Raw genomic sequence first — 21792 nt, 5'->3', positions numbered from 1 at the left:
TTGCTGAACAAAGCTATGGTTGTCTCATCCTCCACCTGACAGATCCCTAATAAGGCTGGTAACCCTTTGGTTCCAGAATTCAGCATCTGCCTCCTGCTTAGGTGAATTTATGCATTGCCTCCCCACACACTGGGCTGAGTCCAGAGGAGGGTCTGCATTCCTTACCTAATGCATCCTTCCTGGAACATAATCATTTTTAGGTATTTAATACTTGGTTTTGCTGCCCCTACACATCCATGATACACTTCCTAGTTAATTTTAAAGCAAAGTGTGTACTAGTAAGGGATGATTTTGTCATTCCCTGTCTCCATTCCCACCCCATGTTGGAAGTGAGTGGGGTGTGTTGTTTGTAAAATATGCAAGCATTGCCCCTGACTCTGAAATTAAGTCAGAGCGGGGCACGTTTCCATGCTCTCTTGTGTCAGCAGAGTTTATCTGTAATTCATCAAACTCCTCTGTGCTTGCCATTAGTTTATAGATAATTGGTTGCCTCTTATTTACTTATAACAGAGCCTTGCAATTTCAAAGCAACTGAGTCAGCCCAAAACAGCATTATTAGTGGTTACAGATATACTGTCAAGGCAAAATTTTGACACTGGCATTTTTTAAAAATCACCATGATTTCAGCCACTGGACCACACATATCATAATCATGGCCAGTAGAGGTAGACAAGAAAGAACAGGTTTGCTTAGTGAGTATGTGTTCTGGTCACTGAATGATACCTATTAAAATCTATCCTATAAGCCTGGAAAAATCTTCAGCCTTCTCAAAGAGTGTCTGTTCTCAGGATAGCAGCCTGTAATTAGAAACCCCAGGGGTTAGAGCATAGGACTACTCATGCTTTCTCCAGGGAGGGAAGGGGTTAACTTCAGTTCCTTGATGAATTCATTCCTAAACTGACTAGGTAAACCCTACATGGGGGTATCATCAATACTAATGAAAGCATCTGCCAACACTTTCAGCCATCCCCAAACTGATATGATAAAGTTTTCTTCAGCCTGAAGTACAAGAGAAGATTCCTTGTTTAAGGCCAATGGTACTTTAGTATGTTCAAAAGCTCTTTACCAGGAAAAGAGCCCATCATCTTAAACACTCCTGCTCATGTTGCTATAGGATTGTGCTGTTTCTTCTCTTATTGTGTAGGCTATGTTTACAGAACCAAATTCCAGGGGCAAAGAATCACAGACTCAATTGTTTGGATTAGAGAAATATAAATCAAGTCCCTATGGCCTAAATTGGGAATTATAAACTATAGAATCATAGAGACCTTAGAAATAATGAAATCTAATGTCCTACTAAATGATTATTTCATAATAGCCCAAAAGAATAACCATCTAGTTATAAGTTATAAACCTGCCTTTAATAAATGTTCTATGATTGGTTCTAAAATGTTTTTTCTGGGGGTGGGGGCAGGTTGGTTTGATTATTTTAAAAATGTTTTCTCAAGACCCAGCTTTCTTTAACATGTACCCAATACTTCTGGCAAAAGATTACTACAGGCCACTGATGGCTACAGAATATACAGAACTATTCTTTGGAGATTTAGTTTAACTTGTAGAAATGACCAGTTTCTTATGATTAATTCTAGAACTTGGGACTACAGATCCATCAGCACAAAATCCTGTTAAGACCAGTGTAATCCAAATGCCAAAAACAATTTTTAAGACTTCCAAGCTTTACTTGAATTGTGCAAAATGATAATGAAATAATCATCATTCTCATCACCTTCTTCTTCATCCTCATCTCATCTCCAGAAACAGATAATTTATTATTACACATTAATCTACATACTTTCATATGATAAAAAATCCCTAAAAATATCTACCCACCCCCAAGACTTTTTCTTTTCTTGACTTGGTTCTCTCCACTCCGTGTTATCTTTTCCTATTACTTTTCTCTCTTTGTCCTTGTCTCTGCCACAAAGAAGTGTGAGGAAAAAGGACTCTCCTAGAGATCATGAGAAGTTTCTATGAAGAAAGGTTATAAAAATTCACCTTAATAATTTGTAACCTGTCTTTTAATAGTAGCTAGTATTTATGCAGTTCACACCATCCTCTGCCTATATTGTCCTTCAGCTGCCTCTGATGCCAGGGCTGCATTGTTTTGACATTCCAGAGGCACCAAGCAAGTTATCATGTGGGCACTTGGTCAGTCAACCAGGAAACACTTAGCAAAAGCAGCTCTAAATTGTACTTCTTCTGGTTTTAATACTTCCCTGAGGATCTAAAAGACAGCACAGTATGTTCTACTACCTCTAATTGATTGTGAATGGTGGGCAATGGGGAATTTAACTCCAGTGTCATAGTTATCAAAATAAAGTCCAAATACTGGAGGGAAGAGAGAGTAGGGACTAAGGAACTAAGGAAAGAATATTTAGAGAATTGAAATGTCCCATTGAAACTGCTCGTTCAAATGGCATTAGTAAAATTAAATGCCAGCCCAATTCTATGTAATGTGCCTTTGCTTCCTCCTCTTTCCCTTCTTTTCCCCTTCATGGATATGTGAGACACAATATGTTCTTTGGAGAGGAGCTATACAAAGACAGGAGAAGAGAGGGCTGGGAAGCCATCTTGGGAACAAACCTTCACTTTCTGGCACCCAACTGTTTTAGGGGAGGAGAGCCTGCAGCCATCATCTGTGCCCTACCCAGGCCCCAACGAGCAGACCTATAGAGCAGACCTATTTTGTTCATTATTAACATGTTTTTAAGTTTTTATTTATTTATTTTTAGGGAGGGAAGGGAGGGGGGAGAGAGAGAGAGAGAGAGATTAATGTGCGGTTGCTGGGAGCTGTGGCCTGCAACCCAGGAATGTACCCTGGCTGGGAATCGAACCTGGGACACTTTGGTTCCCAGCCCGTGCTCAATCCACTGAGCTATGCCAGCCAGGGCTCATTATTAACATTTTGAAACCCGATTACAAGGCAATGTTTCCCCTACTAGAGCTTCTTTAAATAGTCTGGAATGAAGAGAATATATCATAGGGCAAGTGATGCCCCCCACCCCAAAGCAAATCACTGTCTTTCTAGAATGTGCTTTGTAAAGAAAAGAGTGGTAAGGTGAACATCATAGTTTTATAAAAATTATGTCCCCTGCCAAAAAAGAAATCTACTTTTCAATCACTTGTTATAAGCACCAAATGAAAGTATAAGCATTCTGGTATCTCCTAATAATGATGTCTAGATTGTCTGTCATTTTGTTTTCTACTCTCAGTGGAAATGTTTTTTTAATAATTTAAAGTGGCTCCCCATCAACATTGCCATTAAACTCACTCTCCGAACTTGGACACATCACTCCTTTGTATCTCACTCTTCCTATCTCTAAATTACTGCAATGAAAAACATTTTATTGTAGGGTTATTATAAGGATAATACAAAACAATGGATAGGAAATGCACTAGCAAAAGCAGCTCTGAATTCTGCTTCTTCTGGATTCAATACTTCTCTGAGGATTCAAAAGACATTTCAGTGTGTTCTGCTGCCTCTGATTTATTGTGAATGGTGAGCAGTGAAGACGGTGAGGATACATTAGCTATGGTAATATGCAGATTTATTATTTTCCCTATAAGGTGTATTGTATTTTAAAGATGGCAAATTATGTCAATGTTTGGATCATGAGAAATCAGTTTAAATAGTAATTAAAGAATAAAACCTGTGGGGCAGGATGTTTTCAAACAACTAGAAAAGAGTGACTTCTGCTCCTATTACTAACAGACCAAATAATTTGAATCAGACTTCCCACTCTTTTCAACTAGAAAAACTGTACAGAATATTTTTTAAAAAATTGGTTAAAGGTAACAAAGTAGAAAGCCAGAGAGAGAGAAGAACTCAGGGAAATTATTTTCCCCAAGGTACAATAATTTGTGAGTGCTGGAGAGGTAGACAGAACTAAAGCAATAAAAGCTGGGTTGCCACCTGGGTGGGAATACAAAGATCTGAAAAAGTGATACCCTTGGAAAAATAATGAACCAGATGTAAGCCAGTCCTGGTACCAACTGCAGCCCAGTTACAAATCATCTGGCAACTAAGAAAGTCTTAGTCAAGGAACTGAATTAAGGTGATCCAAAATTGCTAGTCCCATTAAGTTTCTGGAAGAAGCAAAAACAAAAATCATCTTTGAAAGAAAATAATACCATTGAAGATCTTAAATTATTTCTACAAAAATATTTTCAAATAGAATGCCCAGTATAGGAGTGTGCATATATATACACACCACAGCTTATGAAGTGATCAGTCAACACAAAGAAGAGTAGAATTGCAGGGTACCTAAAATTGAAATGATAAGATATAACCATTATAATAACTATGTTTATTTTGTTTCTGGATCAAAAAGACAAGATTAAAAACATTCAGCAGAGAGCTAGAACCTATAAAAAAGACAGATGTTATAAACAAAAAACAAACAGAAATTCTATAAGTAAAAATATACTAACCTAATGAATAAATTAACTGTCAAAACCACCAATCAAAAAATTCAAGAACATACCAGAACCAGAACAGGGATTATAGAACCTTAGAATGAGATATGTCATGATAGAACTGCAGAAAATCAAAGGCAAAGAGTAAGTTCCTAGATTTAATAATGAAAAAAAATCCATGCTTTCAAATGAGTAATAATTAGACCTAAAGACAACAAAAAAACAAAGAAAATCAGAAGACCATGGAATGACATCAATAAAGAACTGGAAGAACATAACTGCCAACCTAAATTTCCATACCCAGTTAACATATTCTTATATAATGAAGGTGAAATAAACATATGTTCTGACAAAATGTGAGATAATTTACTACCATCAGACTCATTCAAAAGGCATTCTAAACAAGAAGTCAAAGGATATTAGAAAAAATTTTGAAAATGAAAAAAACTAAAACTTGAGGATGAACCTAAAGATGTGTTTAGAGAATAATTTAAATTATGACTTATGCACATTTATTAGAAGGAAATAAAAGGTGAAAGTTAATATGCTAAACATCTTTCTGGACATTGCTGTCATTAAAAAGAAGAAGAGCATATAATGAATAATTTTAGACCAATAAATTTGAAATTTGGAATTAAACTGGTAAGTTTCTATTAAATATACAGTTTCACCCAAACTGACACAAAGTAAAATAGAAACTAAATAATTTGATATCTGTTAAAGAACTCAAACCTGAATTAAAACCCTTCCCACAAAGAATAGATCAGACCCAGGTAGCTTTACAGGGAATTCTAACATACAATAAAAAGGAAATAAGAATATTACCAAGAATAAAATTCTTTTTTTAAAAGATTTTATTTATTTATTTTTAGAGAGGGAAGGGAGGGAGATAGAGACAGAGAGAGAGAGAGAGAGAGAAACATCAATGTGCGGTTGCTGGGGGTTATGGCCTGCAACCCAGGCATGTACTCTGGCTGGGAATTGAACCTGGGATACTTTGGTTCCCAGCCTGCGCTCAATCCACTGAGCTACACCAGCCAGGGCTCAAGAATAAAATTCTTAATGAGAATCTTATGGCAATGGAACAATTTATGCAAGAGAAGAGGGGAAGAAACAACTCTTCTACTTCTCATTTGTTGTGTGAATTGCCTTGCATATGAACCTGACAAGATCATAACAGGAAAAAAAAAGCTACAGACTAATTGTACATGGAAACACAGATGTCAAAATCCTAAAAGGTATCAGATAGACAGACAAAAGGGTTATTTGTGTGCATGTGTATATATGCACAACCCATGAAAGGGATAATACATTATGACCAATGCAATGCCGACTTCATATACTATCAAGTAATGTCTTTCTCCAGACTAATAGAGGAGAAAAGAATAGGATCATCTAAGTAGATGCAGGAAAAAATGATCAAGTTCAATATCCAACTTAATAAATATAAAAGTTCTAGGAAAACTAGAATTAGAAGGGAATTTATACTTAAAGGTGTAATGTTGAAAAATCTGTGATTATAAATCAAATAATAATATTCACTGTTTGCATTGCTATTTTACAATGTATTCAGGGTCTTAGCTAATACAGTAAGTGAAGAATACATATTAAAGAGGAAGAAATACAACTGTCATTATTAGTAGACAATATGAAGAGTGTAGAAAACTCAGAACCAACTGAAAACCAATTAGAATTGATCAGTAAACTTAGCAAGGCCTCTAAATATAAAATCAGTAGATGTGAATTTTAAATTTCTCTGAATCAGTCACTATATTGATCAGCACAGGCTTCCAAAAAATACCATAGACTGAGTGGCTTAAACAACAGGCATGTATTTCTTACAGTCTTTAAGGCTGAGAGTTCAAATCAGGGTTCCTGCTTTCTCTGATTCTCATGATCCCTCTTCCTGAGCTGTATATGGCTGCCTTCTCACCGTGTTCTCCCATGGAGGAGAGCACACTTTAGTTTCACTCTTTTTGTAAGGCAGGTAATACCATCTCAGGGGCTCTACCCTCATGGCCTCATCCAAACCTAGTTACCACCTAAAGACCTCATGTTACTATTGCATTGGGAGTTATGCTTTCAACGCATGAGCTTGGGGGGACACAAGCATTCAGTTCACAACAGCCAACCAGTTAGAAAATGAAAAAAAAAAAGTAAAGTTAGCTTATTTAACATCAGAAATCAAATACCTAAAAATAAAGATATGTGAAGTTCGAGGCAGAAAACTACAAAATGTTATTAAAAGGCATTAAAGAGAAGTCACATAAATGAAGAGATGAATGACTCAATTTTACAGAGTCTCAGTTCTTCTCAAATTGACATAAATTCAATGCAATTCAGATAAAAATTCCCACGGGTTGTTAAAATATTCTTCTTTTGGTGAAAACTGACAAACTGATTCCAAAATGCTCGTGGAAATGTAGCCAAAGACTGAAAATAACAAGATAGAAGCATAGGAGGGCTTACTGTACAGAATACTGACTTATCATCACAAGGCTACAAAAGTTAAGAGGGCACAGTACTGGTACGAGGACAAAGTAGACTGATAGGACAAAATGGAGGGTCTGAAGCAGGTCGAGGCATATAGAAACACTCAATTTATGCTAAAAATAATGCATGGAGTTCTTGGGGAAAGGAAAATCTTTTCAATAAATGGTTCTGGGAAACTAGGATTCCATATAGAAATGTAATGAAACTATACCTCACACCACATGCAAAAGTCAATTCCAGGTGGCTTGTGATTCAAAATGTGAAGTATAAAACAGGAAAACTTTTAGAAGATAATATAGGAAAATGTCTTCATGATATGGCAATAGAGAAAGACTTTTTTAATAGGGCACAAAAATATTACTATAAAATAAAAAAGTTTAATAAAATGAATAACATTCAAATTAAGAAATACTGTCTATCAAAAGACACCATTAGCAGAAAAAAATAAGACACAGAATTGGAGAAGATGCTTGTCACATATATATCCAACAAAACAGAATCCAGAAGATAATCTTTTAAAGAGAAAGAAAAATAACCTTACAAATCAATCAGAAAAAATAAACAGTTCAATAGAAAATATGAAAGGATTTAAACAGGCACTTCATAAAAAGTAAGTATCATAATGACCAATAATCTTTAGTCATCAGGAAAATGTAAATGTAAAGCACAATGGAATACCACTGTATACACACAATACTCAACATTTTAAAAGACTGACAATATCAAGCATTTGCAAGAATGTGGAACAACGGGAACACACAAAAGAATACATACTGTGTAATTGCATTCCTGTAAAATTCAAACCAGGCAAAACTAAATCACAGTGCTTAGAGCTATATTCATTGTGAGAACAAAATTATATGTGAAGGCAAGGAAACAATCACCATAAAGCCAGCCCAATGGTTTACCTTGATGGGGGAGGCAGGAAGGGGGTTGTGATTGGGAAGGGGCTGTGGAGGTGGGATGGTAGGAGGGGGTTGGCAGTGTTCTAGTCCTTGTCATGGGTGGTGACAAAATAGGTGCCTGTTTCATATTAATTCTGTGAGTCATATATATTTTCTGTTCTTTTCCCTATGTGTTATATTTCACCATGAAAATGACTAAAAATAGATAAGTAATTTCTTTTAAATTGAGGACAAAGGAAAGGGAAGGAAGAGATTGACTTTAATGTGCAGTCTAATTGCTGGCTGAATATTCAATTATTTCATAATAAGCTTAAATAAAAAATGAATAATCACTGCATATGATCTTTACAAACACACTGCTATGACATCAGAGAGTCAATTCTCCCCCTCTGAGCCATCCTCCCTGACTTTAACAAGCCACACTGGCCAGGCAGATGATTATTTCAGGAACCAAGTAACAGAGACCAATACAGAGAGGATGCTTTGTTATTAATGATTCTTAATGATACCACTAATGAAGAGCTTATAATGGGGAAGCAATACCAAGCACTTTACAAGCTTTATTCCAATCAAACCATACAACAACCCCCTCATGGTATCATGATTTTCAGAAGTTGAAACTGAGGATCAGGCCACGGTGGGACTAGCCCAAAGACTCGCAGGTTACATGCATAGAAAGTCAAGGTTCAAGTCCAGAAAGTCTGACCCTGGAGCCTACATTTACCTTTACAGTAAATTGGTGGGTCTCTGTTTAGAAATGTCCTTCCTACTTAAACTCTCACTAACTGAAGACAAGAGTTGTACAATAATACTGGGGTGTGAGATAGAGCTTACTCTTGCTTCTTCATGAACTTCAGGAAAAGAGCCAAGCATTTAGTGATTCCCATGTTGGGGGCTTTGTGAAGATCACTTTACCCACTCCTTAAAACTGTCCACTGAAGAGACAGCACTCTCCCACATGTCCCTATGAAGTGGCAGCTCAAGCTGAATGTTTGCCTGAAAGCTAATACTGCATTTGATGAACAGGAGTGAAGCATCGCTTATCAACTTTGGGCCATCATGCGTTAGATGTTGCATTCTTGGGATCAGCGAGGACTCCTAGGGGCTCCATTCAAGACTTTTCAGTTAGGGCTTCCTCTGGACATAAGGGGTTTTCACCAAGAGTCTGCAGTTAGCTCTGGGATTTCAAAATATTTAGAAAATTGTTGAGAGATTTAAGCAGAAAATAGAATGGGCTGTAGCAGACATTTTAATTTGGAGCTGCCAACCTCATCCACAGGCCACGGTTCTGGGCAAGGTTCTCAACTAGACTTCTTCCCTACCACTTGGTACATGGGCAGAGAGAGAAAAGCCCTTGAAGGGGCAGTGTAGACTTGAGGTTCCTGACAGTCATTCTGCTCATCATTTGGAAAAGTCTCATGCAGGGGAAGACCAGAGTGAAGGGAGACAAAAGGTAGAGAGGAATGAATTCCTATGTCTGCTCATCCTTCACAGTTAAATGGCCAGTAAGTCACTTTTCTCCTGAGGCTCATTTGAAATGGGGTCTCCTTACTTGCCATCAAGTGCCATGGCTACCATGTGGGTATAGACTGCTTGCTCCTTGGGGACATTTTTAACCTTGAGGTTTTAGGACTCAATCACCAACTATTTGTGGAAATTCTGCTTAAGCAAACACTGTCTGACAAACAGTCGGTGAAGTCTGTCCTTACCCTAGAAGAGCAGGTGGTGAATCTGAAACAGTAAGACTTATTCAAAGACAAGCAAGTGTGTATGAGTTCTGTGCAAGTCAGCAGTACAATGTCAGTGGTACCTGTAACCAAATTGATTGCTCTGCCTTACCCCCCCATAAAGCAGTTGGCTTTGTGTCAGTTTTATGTAACCCCCATGCCCACACAAAATTACATGTCCTCCAAGAGCCACTCTGAGGTCTAGGACTAGCATCAATTTTAATGCGTATTTAAGATATTTTTCAAAATGTTCAAGTCAGTGTGTAAGATGAAAGATCACATAATAATTAAAGCGTTAAAAGAACCCAACTGAGGATCCTGTTCTGCCAGCAGGTATCTTTAGGTCAAGAAGGTCTATAAAAACTGCCAGATCATGTTCATCCCTTCAAGACAGGCAAAGTGGCTTTGAATGTAACTATGTGTTCTGCCCAGTTTTCCTCGGCTAAAGCTCCACATCTTGTTGCAGTGAGGCCCACAAAATGTTTAGAACTGCTAACATTACAGACTGATGATGTGGTCTTGCTTTGAAAAACTGAAAGCTCATGATAGTACTTGAATTATTTTTTAATTAGAAATGATAAGCCAGAGTCATAGCTGTAGGAAAGGGAAGCCTTCTCACCAACTGTCCAGTCTTGGCACTGCGGGGCTCTGGGCTGCTCTCAGAACTCGACCCCCTTTCTTATCCAATCTCTCAGTTGGCTCCTGCAGACTTCAAAGGTGACAATGTAGAACAAGGAATATGTCCAATGCAGTAAATCAGCATTTACCTTTGACACCCCCATTGGAATTTTGCTTTATTACTCTTCTCTCAAGGATCTGTTATTTATCAAGGCAGTTTTTTTTTTAAGTGGAAGATTTTTGTGTGTGGTTCATTTTAATTCCTTTAATTCTTTAAAGGACTCAATGGTTAAAATATAAATGAAAAGTGTTTTCACTAAAAAGTTAGAGCTCCCTGTGTTCTGGGTAAGCTTTCATTATACTACATTTAAAAATATAACTTCTTTATATAGAATATCATAGTCAACTGTTGAGTATGTACCTTAACATTACATTATATATCTCCTGAAATTCACAAAACACCATTCAAAAGGAAATATATATTTTATATATAATTTATAAATATATAATGTGTAATTGGAAATGTATTAGGATTACGAGCCTTTTAAATGGGAAGCCAGATCATGTCCCTTCTCCCTACTTTGAAAAGCCAGCCAGGATCTGGTCACTTATAGGCCACAATAAAGGACTAAAATAAAATCTAGACTCATCTTCCATGATTTCTACCCCACACCCTCACTTCCAGTCTCCTGCTTCCTTGCTGGTAGCAGGTCACTTCCAACAGCTCCCATCCAGGCCCCTGGCACCTGCTGTCCTCCTCAGTCTGAAATTCTCTCATTTCCTCCTTCTATTCAGCATTTGACTCAAATGTCACTTGCTTAGAAAGACCACTTAAATTAGTACCACTGTTTCTTGCAATACCTTAAACTTGCCTAATTTTTCTTCATAGTATTCACCATCATCTACCATTGTAGTTTTGGTCTGTCTTTATTCCCCACTAGCAAGTAAGTGTCCAAGGGCAGGGCCATTGTCTTTCACACTTAGAACAGCTCCCAGCCTATTACAGTGCTCAAAAACCCTTGCTGAGTAAATGAGTAAGTGGCAGTAATCGACATTTCTTTAGAGTCTACACCTGTCTCTGGGCCAGGTACTATGGTAAGTGCCTTACTTGTGTCCTGCTTATTCCTCATAACAATTCTGTGAGGGAGATACTACTATTTTCTCATTTTGTAGATGACAGAACCAAGGTGCAAATGCGCAAAGTAACTTAAGGTTACACAGCAAATAGTCACAAGACTAACTTGAACCCACAGCCCATGCTCCTAAGTACTAAATTAACTCTTCAGGCACTCGCAGAGCCCACCCCATTCTGGCAACCCGGGCCAGCGCCATTCCGTGCTCACCCAGACCCGGGCCCCAGAATGTCATCACCAAGCAGCACTGTCTAATGGGAACAGCATGCCAGCCACACACATCATTTAGATTTTCCAGAAGCCACATTAACCACAGATTAAGTTAATGTTAATATATACTTTTAACCCAATATATCCAAATATTATTTCAATATCTCTATAACAAAGATTTATAATATAAAATATTACATAAAGATAAAAAGCTATCAAGATATTTTACATTCTTTTACTAGATTAAGTCATTGAAACCTAGTAGATGTTTTACACTTTCTCCACATCCCAATTAGACTAGTCACATTTTTAGTGCTCATTAGCCATATATGGCTAGTGGCTACCATACTGGACAGTGCAATTGTGAAAAGAGGTTGATCTCTGGAATGAAGCAGATCTGGTTCCAGTCCTGCACTTACTGTGTGAGCTTTTCTGAGCTGTGAAATGGGGGTGTGACATCTACTTCAGGGAGCAGAAGTGAAGACAATGAGGTTCCACATATAAGGCTGCATACCCCCTGCCCCCACCTTAGCACAGGCATTGGCTGATAGATGCTCTGGACAGACAGCCTTTTTCTTCCCACCCAGGAGAAAGAATGTGCTGTGCACAGCCTCCAGCCTCTCTCTCAACTCCATTTAAGTCTGTTGAGCCAGTGTCTCTATGTCTACTGCCAGTCCTGAGTGGGAGGAGGTCTCTGGTGGGGGAGAGGCTTTGAGGCTTTGAGGCTTTGTCTCCTGGGCCATCTGGCTGAGCTTTGGAGAATAGGCGAGCCCTTTTCAGGGCACATTTCATGGCTCTGTATATCCTCAGAGGCCCCTTCCTGGGAAAATTATCCCCAAGCCCCAAAAGTGAGCAATCAGCTATCTCTCCTATCAGTGGGACTTCCCTTTCAGTCAGCTTCCATGTCCCTGCAGAGCATCTCTGGGCTGGAAGGGCATTTAAAGACCATATAGTTCAACCCATTGTTTTACAAAGGAAGACTGGTCGAGAGAGCAGATATAACTTTCCCAGGCTCATATAGTGACAATACAGGCTTAAAACTGGACCCTTTGCATTTGCATTCTCCACCTGAAAACACACAGGCAGATCCATAGAGATTTCCCTTATGGACTGCTGATGCTTCTGTATGTGATATGTTCATCTTTGTCTTTTCACAATCTGCATTTCATTCTAAGCACCAGCATCTAAGGACAAGTAGGTTGGTATGCATTATTCTATTCTCAATAGCCTTCAAATGTGTTTTCTTGCCAGTTTTCAATCCTTGATCAACTGGTCCCAAGTAAACTTGAATGTAATCCAGATTAGCCTATTTATGAATAGCTGAAGAAAACCATAACCTATTTGACCATCAATTTCATGCTCAAAATATAGTAGGAAAGATTTCATCTTTGTATTGTTGATAAAAGGTCCTACTCCCCATAACAAACTTTTATCCATTAGTCTAAGGATTTTTAATTGTAATATAAGCTCACATACAAGGCAAAAAGAACAGAACTATACCAAATATACAAAATTCAGTACCTTTTAAATGGCAGAGAGGAAAAATTATAATCACCGACAAATTCTCAATGTGACAATCTCTGAGTATTTGTCTATAATCCCTTAGCAAATGCACCTTTTATTTGCATTTGTACACACTCCAGACACAAGTGTCATTAATTAAATAACACACTCAGCAAACTCTCAGAGCCATTAATTATCAAAGGTAGCCTGCTCCATGCTTAGTTCTGAAATTCTATTACGACAGGAGTGCACACTAGAGCAAAGGGATATGCCAGAGGAAGGTCACCCTCAAAAGCATGATAAGAAGGAGCTGTCAGACAAGGTAAATGACAAAGCACACATGCCTTTTAGTTTTTGCTTTGCCCCTTTGGAGGGCTTAAAGGAAGGGAAGGTGTTTCACATTGCAGGAACTTTCTTTCCCAAAATTAGTTTCCCTCACAAAAGACACCAGTATATATAAAGTAATCTTTTTTCATTTTGACTGAGTCTCAGGGAAAAGTAATACCAACTGAAGATTTAGAGACAAATAAAGCCTGTTCTTCATGAGCTCCATCAGAATGAGAAAGCCTTTTAAGGAGAGTCTTTGCTAGACACAGACGTGGGCAAGTGGATGTAAATGGAGCGAACGTGGAAGACAAAAGCCTTCTGGCTTTAAGGGGCCAATAAACACATACCCAAGAAGGAGCCTGAATTTTCCAGGGTGGGTTTCTCTGTTTTGCTTTCTCACTGCCACCACTGAGCCTCAAGGCCTGTGGCATTTCTTTCTCCAGGACACTGTGGGATAAAGGAGAGGATGAACCCTCCTGGGCTGTGGTAAATCACCCACAGCAACAAGCTTGGCAATCATCTTTCTTGCATGTTTGCTGTTCGTATTTGATTTATTTCTTCAAAGAACATGCAATGCTGAGTCTGTGGTCACTCCACAAAGGACAGCCCCAATCTCACTGCAAAAACAGAAGTCTGCATCTCCCCTCCTGAGGGGACTGGCCACACCACATGGTGCCCACAGCTGCTTTCTTTGCTCTGAAGGGCATGAATTTGGAGCATTGGGAAATAGACCCTGTTTACACTTTCCCATCACAAGAAGTTGTGTTAATCAGCATGTGTGACATGTCACAGAAGAATAGTTGTGAGTTTGGGACCTTGCTGGGAAGTTGCCCTGCTCTCTGAGGTCCAGCCTCACAGTGCTGGGTTTCTGGCCACTGCACTTGGGATAACCCTCCCTGTGTCTAGATGAAAGGACAATTGTGTTGCCATGGAGATACTAATCAGAGTGGCTCTCTGATCTTTGCTATCTCTCCTCTACCTTCGCCTTTACCCACTTTTTGTAAGAGATTGCCACCAGTGGCTTTGTGGTCCAATTTCTGATTTCAGTTTATTAAGAAAAAGCTGAAAAGCAGAGGTCAGGGGTGCCTGCCCTTAGAAAATTGCTCACCTTGTTTTTGGTGTGAGCAGAATGACCTTTCCACGGCTGTCTGCCTCTAGCCTGCTAGGAAATGAGAGTTACTTTTCAAAGAAGGGAGCTGTTGCAGAAGGGTTTTATGTTACATTGGGGAACATGATCACTTGGTTCTAAAACCATTCTGTGTCAGCCCTGGTGTGGATGTAAAGCAGGTCACTTTTGTCCTTCTCATGGGCAAGGATCACTGCCTGTGAAGAATAGCACTTGTCCTGGTTGTGTGGCTGTTCTAAGAGTGCAGAAAACAGACAACCTTACTAGAGACTCAACATTTGCAACTGGAACCTGCTGAAACCTATCTCCAGCACCTGAGTTGCTTTGTGGCATGTGGAGTATATTACGGGATCAAGAAGGGGATAGCTTGGAGTTTCTCACCATCACATAACTGTCAGTGATTCCCCTCCAGAGGCCAGGCCCATACGGCAGGCTGGTCAGAGCAGAATTTCTGCAGCTGGAATGGCAGCAGGGCATTTCTTAGACCTCCCCAGGTGATTATAGTGAGCAGCCAAGTTTAAAAACATTACCTTAAGGAAACAAGAAAAGCCTGTTGAGTTTTTGTGGTCCCATATCTGCCTTTTATACTCTATCAAGTCAACTGTGGCCAGTGCCCACTCACATTCACCTACAGAAAACAGAGACATTGACCTATTTTTTAGCTTCAAAGCAGAAGAGGCTCTTTCTTTGGGTCAATGACCTGTAAGTCTCCAAATGCACACCTAGTAAAAAGATGTTTCTTTGAACGCCTGCAGAAGATGATGAGATCTGTTGAAAACAGGAGACTCAGCTTCATTTATCTGTGGAGAAAGACTTTATCAAGCCTAATGGCACTTGCATGTTCCAGGAGAAGTCAGAGTGGTCCTTTGGCACCCTGGTCGGGGTCCCCTTGGTACCTCTGCTTTCACCCTGTGCTAAGTCATGACAACAAAATGCAAACTGACTTTGAAGACCTTCCTGAAGGTTTAAGGGAAAGACAAATGAGAAGATCACAATGCATCCATACAGGAAGCCATACTTAAAAATCATCCAAATGTTCTTCATTAGCCATTTTTAATTTCCTTCCAAATGCAAAGCTCCTCCAAAAATCCCTTAACTGTTCAGAGCAATGGAGTTTCCCCTTTGCCTTCATCCTCTACTCTGCAAAGCAAACCCCTGAAAATGAGCTGCTTTGTATGACCCGTTAGACCTCAAGCCCAGCCTTGCAGCAGAGAGGGGTCACTCAGTTCACCTGCCACTGTGTTTATTAGGAACTTAGAAATATTTGAGAAACATCACCATCATTCCCATGTTCATTACCAGTCAAACTTTGGGCACCCTGAGCAATCTGCTCTCAGAACTCCGAAAGCGCACATTTTCTGGACTGCTTACCTGAACCTTATCAGCTGCTGCACTGCCTCACCCTGTCCAAGTGTTTCTCCAAATGAGATGGAAGCCCCTTCAGAATATTGTCTTTCACTTCTCTGCACCTTCCTCTAAGCCTTACATGTCAATAAATATTTTTGTCAATCTGCCCGGAGAGCACTGAAAACACTGCTGTCTGATGGTGGTATTGAAGGAAACTAGAGACCAGAAGAAGGGTGCATAGTGTATGAAGTCCAATCAGAAGATGGGAAGATAAGTATGTTGCCCAGAGGCACCCTTTCCCAGAATGGGGCGTAATCTCCCCCATGGAGCTAAGTACTGACATACACTTGCTTGGACACTCATGGGTCTCTGTCACCTTCTGGTTTCTGACTGGCACTGTGATAGAGCATAAATAATATGACAATAACAGGCCTACGCTAGTGAGTACTTACAAAGTATTGATAAAGCACTGCTCTGAGTGCTTTCCTGTATCAGCCCACTCAGTCATCTCCATACCCCTCCATCCCCAGTATATGTTTCACATTGCCAGGAGACATAGAGCCAATATATGACAAGGCTGCCCTTCAGGCCCAAGCCTTGTCAAAGCCAGGCATGTCCACTTGCTGTGCTCCGGCAGGAAAAGCAAAGTCTGCTTCCCATGAGCCTGCAGGCTAGTTGAAGAAAAGAAAAAATAACTGCAGAAGACAGAGCCTTAAGAAGTTAGGCCAACAGTTTGGATGTCAAAGCTGTATGAGGGATGGCTTGCAGAGCATTGTACGTACTCTGACAGAAAGCCTGCTCAGGTATGGATAGCGGCACCCACAGAGATTCAGAAATTATAGGGCTGGGTTGGGAAGGGCGGGTGTGGGAAATAACATGGGGCTACAATGTTCAAAAGACCAAAAATAAAACTGAAAGAAACTTCTCCTAGGACATAAATCTGCCCTAGACAGGCGAGGCGGAGGAAAAGAAAGGGCACATCCATTTTCAGGCCTGCACAGGTGCCTCTGACTCAAAGTCAATAACTGTTCAAGGACAAGGGCAATGATGAATGATTGGGAGGTGACCTGTGTGTCCAGACAAGATGGGTGGTGCTGGGCACAATAGAGGATGATCCCCATGTCAGAAAGGAATGAGACAGGCCCCTTTCTCCAGGGGGTGCAAACTGACTGGTGCATACACCCCACTCTCCACCCCTCACATACAGACATCAGTGGATCTAGGGGAAGCAGATCCTAAGCTCAGATGTGAAGGCTGAAGCAGAACTGATTAGACTCCATGTTCTGGATTCCAGAAGGGGCCAGATATAGTTCCAAGGAAGGTTCTGCCTGCTCTTTGCTCTCTGACTTTGTTATGAGGTTATAGGAAAAAGGTAGTGCTTGACTCACTGAAAACTTTCTCCATGTACAAAGGCTGTAATATGTTGGGGTACCCTTGAACTCACACTGGAACTGCCAGATGGCTGGATCTTTGCACCTCAGCCTCCCAGGCGTATTGTACTCAGAGCCACAAGTAATAAGTAAAAGCTATTTGAATCTTCACTGAATGCCTTGAGAACACTGAAAGGGAGGTCCATCTGTGCTTCCCAATGCCATTTCTTAGGATCTCTTCACCTATATCACACCTATGGCAGCTACCCCAAACATCTCCTAGTACCCTGTCTTTCAATCTTCCCCAAATTTTATGGAATCTGGCCCATAAATCCCTCATCCTTCTTCCCCTCCTATTGAACTTCCTTTTTGCTGCAGCCCTCTGCTTTTCCAATGTCCTCCAAGCCAGGAACCTCACCTAGTCCTATTCCTGACCACACCCTTTTTTCTGAGACTTCTCATTAAGGCTAGAAGCCAAGGCTCCTACAGATTCTCCTTTGGAATACAGGAGGGTGTCAGAGCTATGAAATGTATTGCTATGATCTAGGAATTATCTTTCCTAATAGGATTAACCCCTAACTACCACCACCTTTTCTATTTTATGAGAAGAAATTATTTGTGTTAGGCCTGGGCCCAGATACTTGAGGTGACATGGCCTTGAAGCAAAGCTGATTCAGCCTACTACAAACTATCTCAATAATTCCCCAAATTCAGGGGCTGAGAATGTCAGACTCATATGAAAAGCTTGTTAGGAATTTCTCTCCAGATTCTTGGGCCTTTCCCCATACATGTTGATTCAGGAAGTTGGGGAGAGACCCAAGAAATGTGTTTATTAACAAGATCACCAGGTAATTCTGGTAACAGCTGTGTTTGAGAACCTATTCTTGCCTAATTACTAAAGGTCTGAAATGGCTTCAATTTTATGTAAGCCATGTGTCCATAAAATAGACTCTTACAAGACCATGTGGCTGATTCCTGGGCCATGGGCTGTGGGCACAAGCTGTACAAAACATGAGGATCAAGGTGGGACAGGCATCAGGAGGGTTGGAACCTACCTATTTCACATAATCTTCCCGCAACTACCTGGCCTCTGGTACAATGTTAATGGCAATCTAACAGATTAGTAGTAAGCAAACTTACATTTTATTTATTGCCCTGACTCCAGAATTGCTATCAGCTCTAACTTAAGTGTCTGTTTTTACGTTCCATCATTCCCAGGCATGAAAAGTAACGTGAACAAATCCCAAGGCATGAGGAAGTGGGCCTCGTTCTCTAGGACCCCGCAGCGTTGGAAACGAAGCTGAGCAGACTTTATTACATCCTACAATTCTGCAACCTTTCGCAAAGCATTTTATTACACTTGTGGAAGTCAACAGGGTTACATTTCAATCATGATGACTGACAGGCTAACTTCAAAACAACAGCATCGGCAGCCTTCCACACTTCCTGGTCTGTCTACTTAGAACAGAACCCTTCCTGAATTGTTCCTTGGCCTGGGTGGAAATAAAATGGTAGTTAAAATATTTATCTCGTGTGTTGGCTATCTTAAAAATTGATGTTTTGAGGCTCTGAAACTCACAACGGAGAAAGTCCATCCCTTAGAACTACTTCTGTGCTCCCTGTAAACAAAAGGTGTGTTAAGGCTGAGGTAAGATTTAGAGAGTTTCCATTTTGGTAGGTAAGAAACTGGAACAAGAAACGTACAATGTTTCCTTGGTCATAGCCTTCTCCTGTAGAGAGGCAGAGTAGAAAGAACCTACAACAGCTAAAAATTAGCTTCTAGAAACTAATAAACACAATGCAGGAATCAGACACCTTAGACAGGCTGTTTGGGTGGTTGGAATATAAGGAAGGAGAATGGAGAAGTTCTCAGTATGTCTTAGGAAGCACACTCCATGCCCACAATAATCAGTTTCTTTAAGGGAGGATGACAAAAAGATGCCTTTTCTTCTCTTGATATATTAATAAAAGGAGAGATTAGAGTTTAGAGAGAAAAATAAAATACATCAATAGCACTGCTACAAAAAAACAAAAGCAGGATTTTTTTTTTCATGAAAAACCTCCTTGAGAATCCCTTTGGTCCATGGGCCCTTCCCTGAATCGAACACCATCACTAACATGTTTCCTATGATTTGTAAAACAAATGGCTACCACTGGGTGGCTTAAAACAACAGAAATGTGCTCTCTCTCTCAGTTCTGGAGTCCAGAAATCCAGAATGCAGCAAGGCCGGGTTCCCTGCAGAGGCTCTGGAGCAATCTGTCCTTGCTGCTGCTGGCTGCTGGCAGTCCTTGCCATCATTTTCGCCTCTGCCTCTGTCTTCACGTTCCTCCACTTCAATCTGTGTGTCTCCCCTCTGCACATATCTTATAAGGACACGTCATTGGATTAAGGGCCCACTCAGATAATCCAGAATGATATCTCGAGATCTTAATATCCTTCACATAATTATATTTGCGTAGGCCCTTTTTCAAAATAAGGTACCATATCTTTATGGGGGGGTGCTATTCGACCCACTACTTAGGACATTTGTCCTTTAATTGTTTCTAGTCCAGTGTAAGTCAATAGACTGAGTATGACTGAATTGCATGCCATTTCAAATCTTATATGTCTTTGTCAAAGTCCTATTCATTGACAATGATTGGAGGTGACTTTTTGAGACGTGGAAGCCCTCTGGTTCCCAAGCAAAGTCTGGGAGGTTTCTTTCTTAGCTGAAGGTAAAAACTACTACAGTGTGAACAGGATGTGCTCGGAAGGTAAAACGCCAGTGAGGGAAGGTGGCAAGTACTGGTAATTTCACCAAGCTTGAGGGCTACTGATTTGTGGACCAGGTCAAACATTGATCTCATCTCAGTTTTAATAGCAAATGCCACCAAAATGCCTAGCCTCTAACTCTAAAGCTAATTCCACATGTCACTCGTAAGGCTGAGGTAAGTAAATAAGGAGTAAATAAAATGAACAGCCACTGATGAAATAATGAATGGAGTCATACTGCAAGCCTGCCTGCAGTTTTGTTTCCACTTCATCTGTGCAAGTAAAACCCTACAGGAGCCTCATTTCCACCTGTCCACCCAGCAGTTTCCTCATTCCACGCTCTTCCTATAACCCTGCTGTGATTTGCAGGCTGTGGGCACGGAAGGTCAGCCTGAATCTTAGCTTCCATGCCAGTCCACGCTTAGCTGGAAGGCATGATGGCCCAACAAGGACTGTTTAAGAGTGCTTTTTAAAGAATGTGTGAAGAACTGACAAAGCCTTCTGATACCAGTAGGGAAAAAAAACAGTTATTACTCCTTTTGCTAAAGTGGGTCTGGTCTGCACTGAGAACATACAAAAGACAAAGGAGAGCAATGCTTAAGTTAGAACAATGTTTCTGGCAATAGCCGCCTTGTCTCTCTGATTTTTTTCTTAGACATAAATACCCACTTGGCTGCTTCTGTTTTTCTCAAGAGCTGGAGATCTGCTAATTTTGTGGTAAACAATAGATAACTCAGCGGTAGATTTGCGTCCATTTCTATTGTGCTGGTCCCTCTCTCTGTTGACAACACTAGAAGGAAGATTCTTCTGCTTATCTTTGTGTGCTTACTCTTCAAACCCTAGGCCCATTTTGTATCTTTATTGCTCTGCCCGAAGTCAAAATCCAAAAGGTGGAAGAGACTGATATTCTATTTTTGGCAAGGAACTTGAAAGAATGTTTTCCCGTGATTACCTCCACCACAGCTACCCAAAGTTATAGAACAATACTCCTCAAACCCCATCAGTTCTTTCACATGATAAGAAGGGGCTGTGTGTCCCAAAGAGCAGGAGCCTCTCCTGTCTCTCCTCTTCAGTATCCAAGCTTGAAACTTAGGTCTGGGCATGGATCTACTTCTTGCAGTGGTCTGTACTTTCTAAGTATACTGCCCAACATGCTGATAAAAGAAGGAAATGAGCTTTTGTCATATATTTATTATAGATATATTTGCAAATGTTTTATTTAATCCACACAAGATCCCTACATGATACATATGGAAATTTAGGTGACTTGCTCAAGGTGACAAAGTTGGTAATAAGTGGGTTTGGGGTTAACTTAGGCCTGATTTATAAAACCATTGCTCTTAGGGGAAGAATTGTAACCAAGGGCTTCAGCAAATTTAATATATACCTTTCCCAGTTTTCTCCTGAAACGTCAATTGAGTTGACAGCTTGGTTCTTTGTACTGATGTTCAAATGAAAAGGGGGCAGGGATAGTTAGGAAAAGGCAGGGAATATCCAAACATTCTCAAGTGAAAGCATCCTCCTAGTCATGTAAATGTAGACAACTAATGGCATTCCTATACCTTAATAAAATGTGGGAAAAGTGTTACTAAAATGCTTACTGTAACTCTGGGGCAAATGTGCTCACTAAAAGGTTAATAATTATGTATCTTAGGAGTAAAACGCTAGTGCACTGTTGGTGGAATTGCAGACTGGTATAACCACTATGGAAAACAGTATGGAATTTTCTCAGAAAACTAAAAATGGATCTGCCTTTTGACCCAGCAGTTCCACTGCTAGGATTATCTCCTAAGTATCCTGAAACACCAATCCAAAAGAACCTATGCACTCCAATGTTCATAGCAGCACAATTTACAATAGCCAAG

General features: G+C 40.1%; 1 protein-coding gene across 8 annotated transcripts in view; it reads left to right on the top strand.

Annotated features, from left to right (window-relative positions):
• Window positions 1-18682, top strand: part of FHIT (fragile histidine triad diadenosine triphosphatase) — a 1461545-nt gene extending 1442863 nt beyond the window's left edge. For all 8 annotated transcript variants that reach the window (XM_045832303.1, XM_045832304.1, XM_045832305.1 and 5 more), the window contains one exon: window positions 18394-18682. The gene's annotated coding sequence lies outside the window, so the exon portion shown is untranslated. The remainder of the gene's footprint in view (window positions 1-18393) is intronic.
• Window positions 18683-21792: the final 3110 nt, after the last annotated feature.

This window comes from Phyllostomus hastatus, unplaced genomic scaffold, assembly GCF_019186645.2.
Source record: "Phyllostomus hastatus isolate PE091 unplaced genomic scaffold, TTU_PhHast_1.1 phas_contig_16, whole genome shotgun sequence".
In the NCBI taxonomy this organism is placed as follows: domain Eukaryota; kingdom Metazoa; phylum Chordata; class Mammalia; order Chiroptera; family Phyllostomidae; genus Phyllostomus; species Phyllostomus hastatus.
This window is presented reverse-complemented; position numbering and strand designations above follow the sequence as displayed.